This window comes from Equus asinus, chromosome 2, assembly GCF_041296235.1.
Source record: "Equus asinus isolate D_3611 breed Donkey chromosome 2, EquAss-T2T_v2, whole genome shotgun sequence".
Lineage (NCBI taxonomy): Eukaryota > Metazoa > Chordata > Mammalia > Perissodactyla > Equidae > Equus > Equus asinus.
Window position 1 is genome coordinate 13,952,216 of NC_091791.1, and position 10,753 is coordinate 13,962,968.

The following is a 10,753-nucleotide window of genomic DNA, read 5'->3' on the forward strand; positions in this document are numbered from 1 at the left end:
TAAACTAAGTGAGCTGGACAGGACTCGTTCTGGAAAGCAGGGCTAGCCGTGGAAATGTGTTTCACCAGGAGGGGGGGAGTGATTTACTTGACATGGGTCCTAATCCTCCCCTCCCCGGCCCCCCCAGGAAGGAAATTTTCCATGACAGCCTGTCTAGAAATCTGGGTCCGTTCCCTACCTTTTATGTTGCTGGGTTGATCCCAGGTAACACGCAGGGTCTGTGATCAGCGTGTAATGATGAGGGCAGCGTGCCATATGGGCTGAAATTTCTTGGGATAATGAGCATAAAATGATTGCAGTCTTAGTCTCGACTTGCTTTGATTTGTCAGTTAAAATAAAGACTCCGTCTCCACCCTTTCATGAAAGGACAAGAGTAGGAAGTGTCACTGCTCACGTGAGGAGAAGCCAGTCCCTTAAACCCGATAATCCCCATTGCTGTCCCTGCTGATTGTGAGTGGGGGAGGGGCTCACTGACGGGTGATTCCAGGCCTGGGAAGGCAGCTGGAGTTTGCAGGATAATGGCGGCAGCTGACGTGCTGGGTGCTTTTGCACAGGGCTTCCCAGACTTTGAAGCACACACAAATCACCCCGGGAGCTGGTTAAGACAGATTCTCGGGTAGGGCCTGAGGGTCCACATCTCTAGTAGGATCCTGGCTGGTGCCCGTGCACCTGTGTCAGCAGACCACACTCTGAGTAGCAAGGGCCCAGTGCCAAGCTTATTTGATTCTCACGTGAACCCCATGAGCTGGGTGCTATGATTAATCCGATTTTATGGGGGAAGAACAAGTTGATACTTAAAGAGGTCAAGGGTCTTGTAGAATGTTTCTCCTCTTCACCGCTCTTAAATGACAGGTCTGAGACTCCAAACCAGGCATTCCATCCTTCCATGCTTCTCTTCCCCTCAGCAGCAGACATGGAGATAGGCAGAGCATGATGCATGGCGGACTGGGGAGATGGGAGCAGCCTGGATTCCTGAGGGACTGGAGGACAGACGTCCTGCAGAGTCATCCAACCGTGATGGCATGAGCAAGGCATACACTTAGTTGTGTAAAACCACTGAGACTCCTGGACTTGTCTGTTGCAGCAGCTATGGTTTATGATCCCGACAAGCACGATCAGACTCTTAACCACTCACTGTGGCTCAGATTATTGTCCGCTCCACGATTCCCATTTGCCTCGGGTCATCAGGCATCCAGATTCGTCTGGAGCATCAAATTAGCTGTCCAAAGGCGGCCATGAAGGACACGGATGTAAGGGAGGCCCTGCAAGGAGTCCTGGGAGGTGCTGCCTGTGCTCACTTTGAGTCTTCAGAGAGGTAACGCTGGGCCTTAGGGCTTCACTCCGAGCTCATCAACACCTCAGACCAATTTTCAAATACTCCAGGCTTGATTAAACCCAAGGCACAGTTTGCCAAGTGCTTCCTCCCCCACCTTAATTGTTTAGATTGTATAGAATTTGAGTAAAATTTAATCCAGATGTTTCTGATTCGTTTAAATTTAAATCACCAGAAAATGCTCTTAAGTTGCTATTTGATGTTGAAGAGGTTTTTAAAGCATTTTCCCCCTTCTTAATAGGAAAGGTCACGTTTGGAGAGGGGTAAAGCAGTCTGCTGCACCTAGAGGTTTCATCTGATTTGATTGGAAAATCCATTTTTGTGAAATCTGAGTCAGAACTCAATTTTACTTTGACCTCCTTTTCAAATCCCCACCATGACCATCTCAAAGGGAGAACCAGAGTAATTTGCATGCAGTTGATATCAGGGATTCTTGTTTGAAAAAATAATACCCCCAGCCCTGGCTTTCTCCAGCCCTGGGACCTGATTGGAGCTGGCAGGTGGCCACTCCCTTTTTTAATGACAGGAGGGGCAATTTGGTCCAGGTGAGCACACTGATTTCCCTTTATGCTGCTACCTGGGTGTTTGCTAAGCTGAAGTCAGTCAGTCTGGCACCAAATGTCTGAGAGCTGATAAATTGAGTTCTTATGTGAGGTTATAATCCATAGTCTGGGGCAGTGGTTCTCAAAGTGCAGTCCCAGGGCCCGCACGAGCAGCATCGCCTGGAGGGCGTTAGAGATGTGAGTTGATGAGCTCCCTCCTGGACCTACTGAGTCAGAAGCTCTAAAGGTGGAGCCCCGAGTCTGGCGTTTTAATAAGCCTTCTAGGCAGTTCTGATGTACCCTGAAACTTGAGCATCCCTACTTTAGGCCCTCAGGTAATACTTGTCATAGAGATTAATGAGAACATTGTCGCTTCATTCTAGACTCTCAGACCCAGGCTGTATTTACTCAGGACTCTAAGAGGGACCTCTTTGATTGAGTCGGAATGTCGACGAAATCAAACAACCTCTGGAGTTGATTTTTCCCCTCTGATCAACTGTTTTTTTTTTTTCTTTTTCTTTTGCACAGGGTCTGCTCTGAATGGTTGTTTAGCAGCGGTGTAATGCAGCCAAGAGGCCTGTTTTAAACAGCAGCACCCTTGAAGTGAAAATTCTTCTAGGAGCCACTGTCTGTTTCAGGAGCTCAAAAGATGCAATTCCCTAACATTTAGGCTTTTATGATGTGCGCTTAGAGGGACCCCTGGGGTTGGCCGATTGATGTGACCAGATCCCCCTCCCTCCCTGAGGTCATTCAGCCAGCCTTACATTTGTCAAACAAGCGAGCTTCGGCCACATTCTGGTGCTGTCCTAGGAGGTCTTGGGGATTCCCACCAGAGACCAAGCTCTTAACCACTGTGCTTACCAGAAAGTTCCCAGACCAGAGGTTGACTAGAATAAGTAAACAAACGTTCAGTAAACAAAGCTCTCTCATGAGCATTTCCCAGGGACAGGGGGAGTGGAGGGCAGCCCAGAGTGGGTGGAGGGGTCGCTGGGCTGGACTTCCCGGAGAAGGTGATGCCTGGGTCTTGGAGGTAGAGATTGGCTGGGCAGGTTGGGGTGGTGCAGGAAGACGCATGCAGCCAAGAGTGGGGCCTGCAAGAGTTTCAGAATGCCTGAGGGAGAGATGAAGCTGGAGGCGGTGGGGCCAGCTTACAAAGCATCTCCCACGACTCACTAAATTCCAGCTATTCCTTGGAATCCTATTTAAAGCTTTCCTTCAAGGAGCATCCCATGGTGTTGGCGTCACCTGTCACTCGTTTCTCTCCAGCCCTCTTGGTACACGGAAGGCAGTGAGGCATGGTAGGAACTAACAGGGTCCCGAGTCAGAGACCTGAAGATAAAAAGTGCCCTGGCAGCATCATTCACGGTGGCGTTGGGGGTGATGCTGATGGTTCTGTGTCACCTCATTCAGTCACCCACAAGATCAAATCCAAAAACCCTTTGCTTTGCGTCTGATATGCTTGTGTTCATTTCAACTCTCTCCCCCTGGTATCACCATCCACTGACAGATCGACTGTTCCTCTGTTCATTTCCACCTTCCCCTCTGTTCATGTCATCCCTCCTACCTGTCTCAGAGTGCCACCTCCATAAACCCTCTTTGGCCACCTCAGTCCACAGCAAGCCACCCCATGAACTTCCAGGGCTTCCTGTCTGTCCCTTATTTGTATGGGACCTTGGGGGTCTTACGTTTATTTGGCTCTTGAGTTTGCCGTATAATTGAGGCTTGTATTTTCTCCTGAGTTGGAGGGAAAGTTTCTTCACAGAGACCCTAACAAAGGTGTATGCACTACGAGAGCGTTAGAATACGTGAATGGTAAGCTGGAAGGTGGTGCCCCACTCCACCTTTGGGAAGAATTATACAAATGGCTCAGTTTTATTTTTCCCGGGGAAAATAAACCACAAATCATGGCGCTGCAGTAACCATATTAACCACAAACCATTAGGACGTTTTTTTTGGTATAGGAGAGAGGGGTTTGTTGAAAGTGTAGGCGTATGTTTCCAGGATGTAAATCTGATCATGTGACTCCTCCACTTAAAACCTTCAATGGCTCCGCATTTCTCCTGGCATGAAGTTCAAAGTCCTTATTGTGGCTTCAAGCCCTGCACAGCCTGGGCCTGTCCACCCTCTAACTTCCTCTTCCATCCCTTAGCCCTCGTGGTCCAGGCTCCCACCTTATTTAAGGGCTTCTAGGGCCTCCAATGGGCATTTTCTCTCCCCACCGCACCTTCAAGCAAGATCTTCTCTTCAACGAACAGCTTCTGTCCTCTCACAGTTACCTGGTTAACTTTCGTTCCGTAATGCAGGAGCTTATGTGTCACCTCCTGCAGAAGGTGGCTCCCCGGATCGCCTGACTTAAGTGCCCTCTGATGTGGCCTCACGAGACCTGGACTTCCCCTCTCCTGGGACCCATCCCATCTTTATTGCCCTTGCAATAACTCCCTAGACAATATGCTCCCTGAGGACAGGGACCATTTCTAGTTCATGATGGGTAGATTCGAGGCTCTCAATTTTTGGTTCCACAAATGAGTGCATGAATGAACACTTGATCGACAAGGCAGAAGCTGAGGGTTGCAGGTCAGAATAGTGTTCATTGGGCAACACTTGTCAGTAAAGTCCCTACTGGATATCATCTGTAGCTTTAGGGCGCCAGAGCAGGGAGTGCCATTTGTACCTACGATAAAAACATCTTTTACTGAGGATTCCAGCAAATCTTCTTAAATGACTCCATTTCTATGCCTTTGTTGACATATATTCCTGCTTCTGAAAACCTGTCATGACAATTTCACATGTCAAACTGCTGAAAGAGTGTGCCTAGGTTGAAACTTTCTGCCGTTTGCCAGGATGTCAAGTTTGATTCCTGGATGCATTTTTTCCCAGCCGGCTTTTCTCTACCTGATAATGGAGGGTTATAATGGAAATGCTGCCAGATCCATCAGCTGCAATGTGGCGAACATCACCATTATAATACAGCCGGCGATAGGTACCTGAGGCCCACGGAGCGACTGAATAGAGCCAGCAATTTTGAGGGGCTGATAAAGCACGCCACACTTAAGGACTGCATCGTTCCCCCTACAGAATAGTTGAAGAATTGGATAGAGAAGCCGGGCCACATTATTTCTTTCAAAGTGCCTCTAAACAGTCCTAATAATGTGGTATCTGAACTTTTAATGGCAGTAAAAAAGGGCTTTCTGTTGTTGTTGCGAATGTTTGCAAAAGCGCATCGAGACAAAATCCCAAAGAATTTGCTTCCAAATAACCTGCCAGCCAAACATTTGCCAAATATCCTAATTAGTCACATTTATGACAACACTCCCTGGCTAAGAAAGGGGATGAAGATTTTCGAGATGATAGAATGGGTGATATACAAATATTTTGGGTGAGACATAATCAGTTAATTGGTTTATTAAATTATAAAACCATTGTTTGCCCGGAACAGCAATAAAACTAACTAACTGAATAGTCACCCCTTTGAAGACTTCTTCCATTAATTATGTTTATGCATCACTTGCAGCAGTCGTGTTAGACAAAGGGCTCTTTATCTTTACATGCCATAGCTACAATGTATTGTGGCTCAAATGATGGCACCGACTTTGTGTCTACATAATTACAGAAATCTTATCCCTTTTGTGTTTGCACATCATTTTCGGTTTTTTGGAATAGTTAAACTCCATTTTACTTTTTAATAACATTTTAGAAATCATTGCGATTCAGGTAAACAGAATTTGATTGCTTTGATGGATTGAAAATGGTTAGCTCAGCCCGAGTTTATTTGATTTGTTTCTTCAGGGATTACAAAGAAGAGGATTTTATCTCCAGACTGACAAAAGAGACAAACTCTGCATTTTTGCCTATGTGGAGCCAGAGCTGCTAAGCCACACAGCTCCTGCACAAGGGAAATACATCAGGCAGGGGCTGGATTGTTATTCACCGTCGGAGTTTTCCTTCTGTCCTATGCTGGTCGTGTCGGGGAGCAGGGGCGGGAAGGGAGGGCGTGCTTCACTCCTGTTGTAATTAGCAGAATTTTTTGGTAAAAGAAAACCTGGGTTATTGCATGGCACTAAATACAACAGATCCCAGGGAGATAATTTGGTGAAGCACCGCCTGTCCTTAGGAATAGTCACTTTTGGCAATCTGCTAATTGAATGGGTTTTGAAAGGCCACGCGCTGATTACTTGCCGGGGTTCACCTCGAGACACGTCCCTGTGGATTTCCTGAGAGCTCTGATCCAAGACCCGGACAGATTGCGTGGTGTCTGATCCTGCTCTTCATTTTTTCCCGATGTGACCTGACATTTGTACGGCAGGAAGAGATCAGAAGAATGTCGACGTACAATGCAGAGGAAAGTTTATGTGTTGCAGATACCCTTTCTCAACACAGCTTCCTTGCTCAGGAGGGGTGGGACCTCCTGAATTAAGGAAATTAAGATTCCTGATTCTTTAGGAGAGCACGAACCTGCTTCTTTCTCAAAACTTCTTTAAATCCCGGCTTCTTGGGGGATGGGAGGCTGTGGAGTCAGGCAGCTCGCCAACAAGCCTGGATTCAGATTCCTGCCCTGTCCCATTACCTATGTGACCTTAGACACACAGCCAAACCTCCCTCATCTCAGTTTCCTCCTGGGGTCACTGGAAGGATGAAGTTAGTCCTCACAAGCCCCTGACACAGGGCTTGGCATGGAGTGGATGTCCACTGCACGCTTCCTGAGACTCCTGAGGAAGGCATGGCCATGGCCCTGAGGTACTTACCACGTAGTTGAGAAAACCATCCACAGATGAGGGACAAATATTTGAAACACACTGGCACATTTTTGTCCCTAATGAGGGACAGCATTTTAATACAACCCATATAGGATTACAGGAAATCTTGTTACATCATGATGGGGTCTTTTGATTGTGACTGAAACAGACCAATTTCATACAGATTCCATGCTAGGAGCAATTGCAAATGTTCAGCAAATACCCACATGCAAATCACCAGCAGGTCAAATCTCATTACAACAAATCCAGTTTATAAAAAGCAAAGAACCACCACCTAAAGTGTCCCTAATGGCACTAAAATATTCCCGAGCCTTACTCGCTGGTTAATTGATTTAAGAAAGGAACTGATGCAATAACAATGATAGCTTGGGTAATGCTTTGAAATTCTATATGATGCCATTTGGTTTTAATATAAACCTAACACTGAAAACGCACAGAGTAAACTCATAATCAGAATCAGGAGATCTTAATCAAAGAAGGCTCTCAGGTGGAGGTGACTTTTTTTTTAAGAAGGGGAGGAAAATTGAGGCTGGGAAAATTATTTCTGCACAAAAGCAGGAACAATAATGGTAGAAAGAGAGGTGAGCAGTCTGGTAGGGGAGGAGAAGGCCTGGCTGGGGGTTAAAGGAAATGATTCCCAGGCCAAGGACTCCAAGAGACGGGGTTAGTCCTTGGGCTGAGAAATGAGAATGGTATTGGAGGGAGAGCAGGATTTACAGAACACTCAAGAAACTGGCCACTCAGATGATTTTCCATGGCCTCTAAAGCTTCGAATATACCACGGGCCCCCTGAATGACTTCTTTCAGCATCACTTGCGAGGAGCTGAAACTGTCTTGCAGATATTGGCGCATAAAATACAATTCTCTTTCTCCTACTGTTTGCCCCACGGTGTGTCTGCCCTGTGGTTGAGCATGTCGATGAGTTAACCTGGGCATAGAGGCAGCTCCCTCTTCTAGTCTCCTTTTCTCCACTGGGAGTTCTTCAGGAATAGCACCAGGCAATAGGACCCAGGGTGCAGGCAGGACTGTGTCTAGGGTGAGGGGTGGGAAGGGGGATGGACCACAGCAATGGGCAGTGGACTGACAGCAGAGCTTTCCAGGATGGATGGCCACAAAATGCATCCCTGAATGTACCTCCTGGGCACCCACACGATAATCATAATAAGACAGAGCCTCTGCACCGGAAGTCAAAAGAGAGTCTGTAGACAAAGACCAGAATAGGTCTGAGCCCTGGGCAGGCAGATTTGTGAGGTCAAAGCCAGCAGGGGTTTTCACTGAAGATGACAGGTGTAATGGACATGAAGATATGCCACCCAGAACCCCATCAAGGGAGGGTTTGCTGCCCAGCTCTGGCGAGTGGGATCAGCAGACAGCTTCCAACTGTGAGCTCTTCCAGGGCTCTCTTGGCTGTAGACAGCTCCCTGCCCAGGGTCACAGGCTTCCTTGGGGAAGCCCACATCCAGAGACTGGATCATCCAAACAGGAGTATAAAGGCTGGGCCATTTTTGCCTCAACATGGGAAAACTCTATCAGGCAATATTTGTTCCAGAGCTCCCACCAAGCTGATGGAGTTTTGTCAGGCCTGCATGACTTACCCCTCTTCCCACTCCTGACTCCGTCCCCTTCTTTTCGCAGGTGTTGATCCCCAATAAACATTTGCAGCCCAAACTCCATCACACATCTGCTTCCAGAAAACTCAACCTATGCCAGAAGGAGAGGACTGTGAACATGATGCTGAGAGAGAGAGAGAGAAAGAGAGAACAAGAAAGCTTTGCAGACAACAGGTGTCCCTAATTGGGCAGCAGGAGAATTAAGGAGCCCACAGTCATCTGCCAGGCAGGAGAGCAAGCAGAATTCTGGAGAGTCAAGAAGACGGGACGAGGCGTGGGTAAACAGATGGGGTGATTAATCTTGATACTACATCACTGGGCACTCCTCATGTGCTCCCTGGGGCAGCATGTCACGTCAGGGTGTGAGCAGCCTGGAGCCAGCAGGTGAGAGGGCAGGTGAGTAATTGCACCTGGCTAGGCAGAGGGACTGGCGAAGAGATGAAAGTGCTGAGGTAAGTCCTGGTGATGTCCCAAGGGTCTGCTTCCTTCTTAAGCCAAAGCATCTCATGGCAGTTACCACATCTCTGTGTTTGCGTGAAGCCGGTGCTCAGTTAATGACTGACGTATTAATACGCAAACAAATCAGTGTTCGAGAGTGCCTGCAGCCTGACCCAGGGAGCAGTGGCGGTTGGCACAGCTAGGTACTCGGAAATTGTGGGTGCTGGTTGCTGTGGAAGAACTGAATTTCCTGAACCTTTCAGCATTCAGGCCTCTGGTAAGGGAAGCGAGGGCTGACAGGCACATTTCCAGCCAATTTACATATACGTGAAATTATTTGACTTGGTACTGATTTCTTTTCTTGTCAACCATCCCCCTGCTACAGTTGGCGTGCCATGTAAAATTCTACATTCTTTCTGTCAATCTGCTCTTTCAGTCTACTCCGCCAACTGTCCTGCAAATGAATTTCAGAAACAAAGACCAATGGTACAGACGACTGTCTTTGCTTATAGAGGCGTAGATACCTTGAGCGTCTTTCTTCCACAGACATAACCTCGTGTCTGAATCTTACTGGAAGGGAAAAAACGCACTTAGGATTTGAGGAAGAAAAGTGACTTCAACTCAAGGGAAGTTCCGGAATTTATACATCTTAGCACCTAACGACGTCACAGTTGATGACTGATTCCTAGTGAAAGCTAAACTTAGAGCAATTTTACTTGATGTTTTCATTTCTAACATGCCTTAAATATAATTTAAAGGGAAGAGTGAACATTTTGGAGAATTGGAAAATAGTATCTAATGTAAAATATTAAGTTCAGTTTATTATGCCCTAGATGGAACTTTCTGGTAAAGACAGGTGAAAGAGTCCTTTAATTTGCATTTCTTATGTAAATATATTTGTGATTTCTGGAGTATAGTTTATACTCTTTATAGAGTATAAACTATAGTTCATTATGCTATTTCTATGTGGCTTTCAAATTCTGAGAGGCCTCTGAGCTAAGACCTTTGAGGAAAGCCAGAGATGAGCAAAAACGAAGACAGTGGCATAAGGGTTTTTAATATCAGTTTAGCAAATTAATTCTAAAAGAGCCTCAGCTCACAGGAAATGCTGTGACCCAAAGAATTTTACCTGCCTTTCCCCTGCACCAGCCTGCTGCTTAACTGGGATGCATTTGATGGTGGGAAGCCTCAGTCTCCATTTTAAACAAAGTCCTCTTCTGACTTCGGTCTTATTTCTTTTCATCTGGTCTAACATCCTTCAGGTCTCCATCCTGCCGACATGTACCAGCCCAAGAACTTCATTCGGAACATTTGACTTCTTGGTCTTCCCTTTGGCCGGGTCAGGAATTGAGCATCAAATCAAGGTAACTGTCTTCTTTCTTTCCTTATTGAATCACGGGATGCTTCACAAACTTAGTGCATGTATCTTATTGACAGTCAGAAGCCAAGTCTGTCAATGAGTGAGAAGTATGATGAGTTACCACATTCCACCCATCTCCCTGTGAATGAGAGGGGACTGCAGTGGCTCCAGTAGGATGATGACTTGGGGGTGATGAGATTCTCTGGTTTATAATCTAATGGATGGTAAAACTGTTCATTAACTCTGGTTATTTCCCCAATGGAACTCTCTGACTGCCATTCTTACTATCCTAAGAGTATATCATTTGAATGTTCTCTCTTCCTTCCTTTCTTTCTTTCTTGTTTTTAGTGAGGAAGAGTGGCCCTGAGCTAACATCTGTGCCAATCTTCCTCTAGTTTGCATATGGGATGCCACCACAACATGGCTTGATGAGCGGTGTGTAGGTCCACACCTGGGATCCAATCCATGAACCCCGGACTGACACCAAAGTGGAGTGCGTGAACCTAACCACCACACCACTGGGTCAGCCCCATGAATGTTCTTTCTTGATATCTGTCCTCCTGGTCAAAAAAGATAATTTCTTGGGGCCGGCCCCGTCGCCGAGTGGTTAAGTTTGTGCTCCGCTGCAGGCGGCCCAGTGTTTTGGCGGTTTGAATCCTGGGCACGGACACGGCACTGCTCATCAAGCCATGCTGAGGCGGTGTCCCACATGCCAC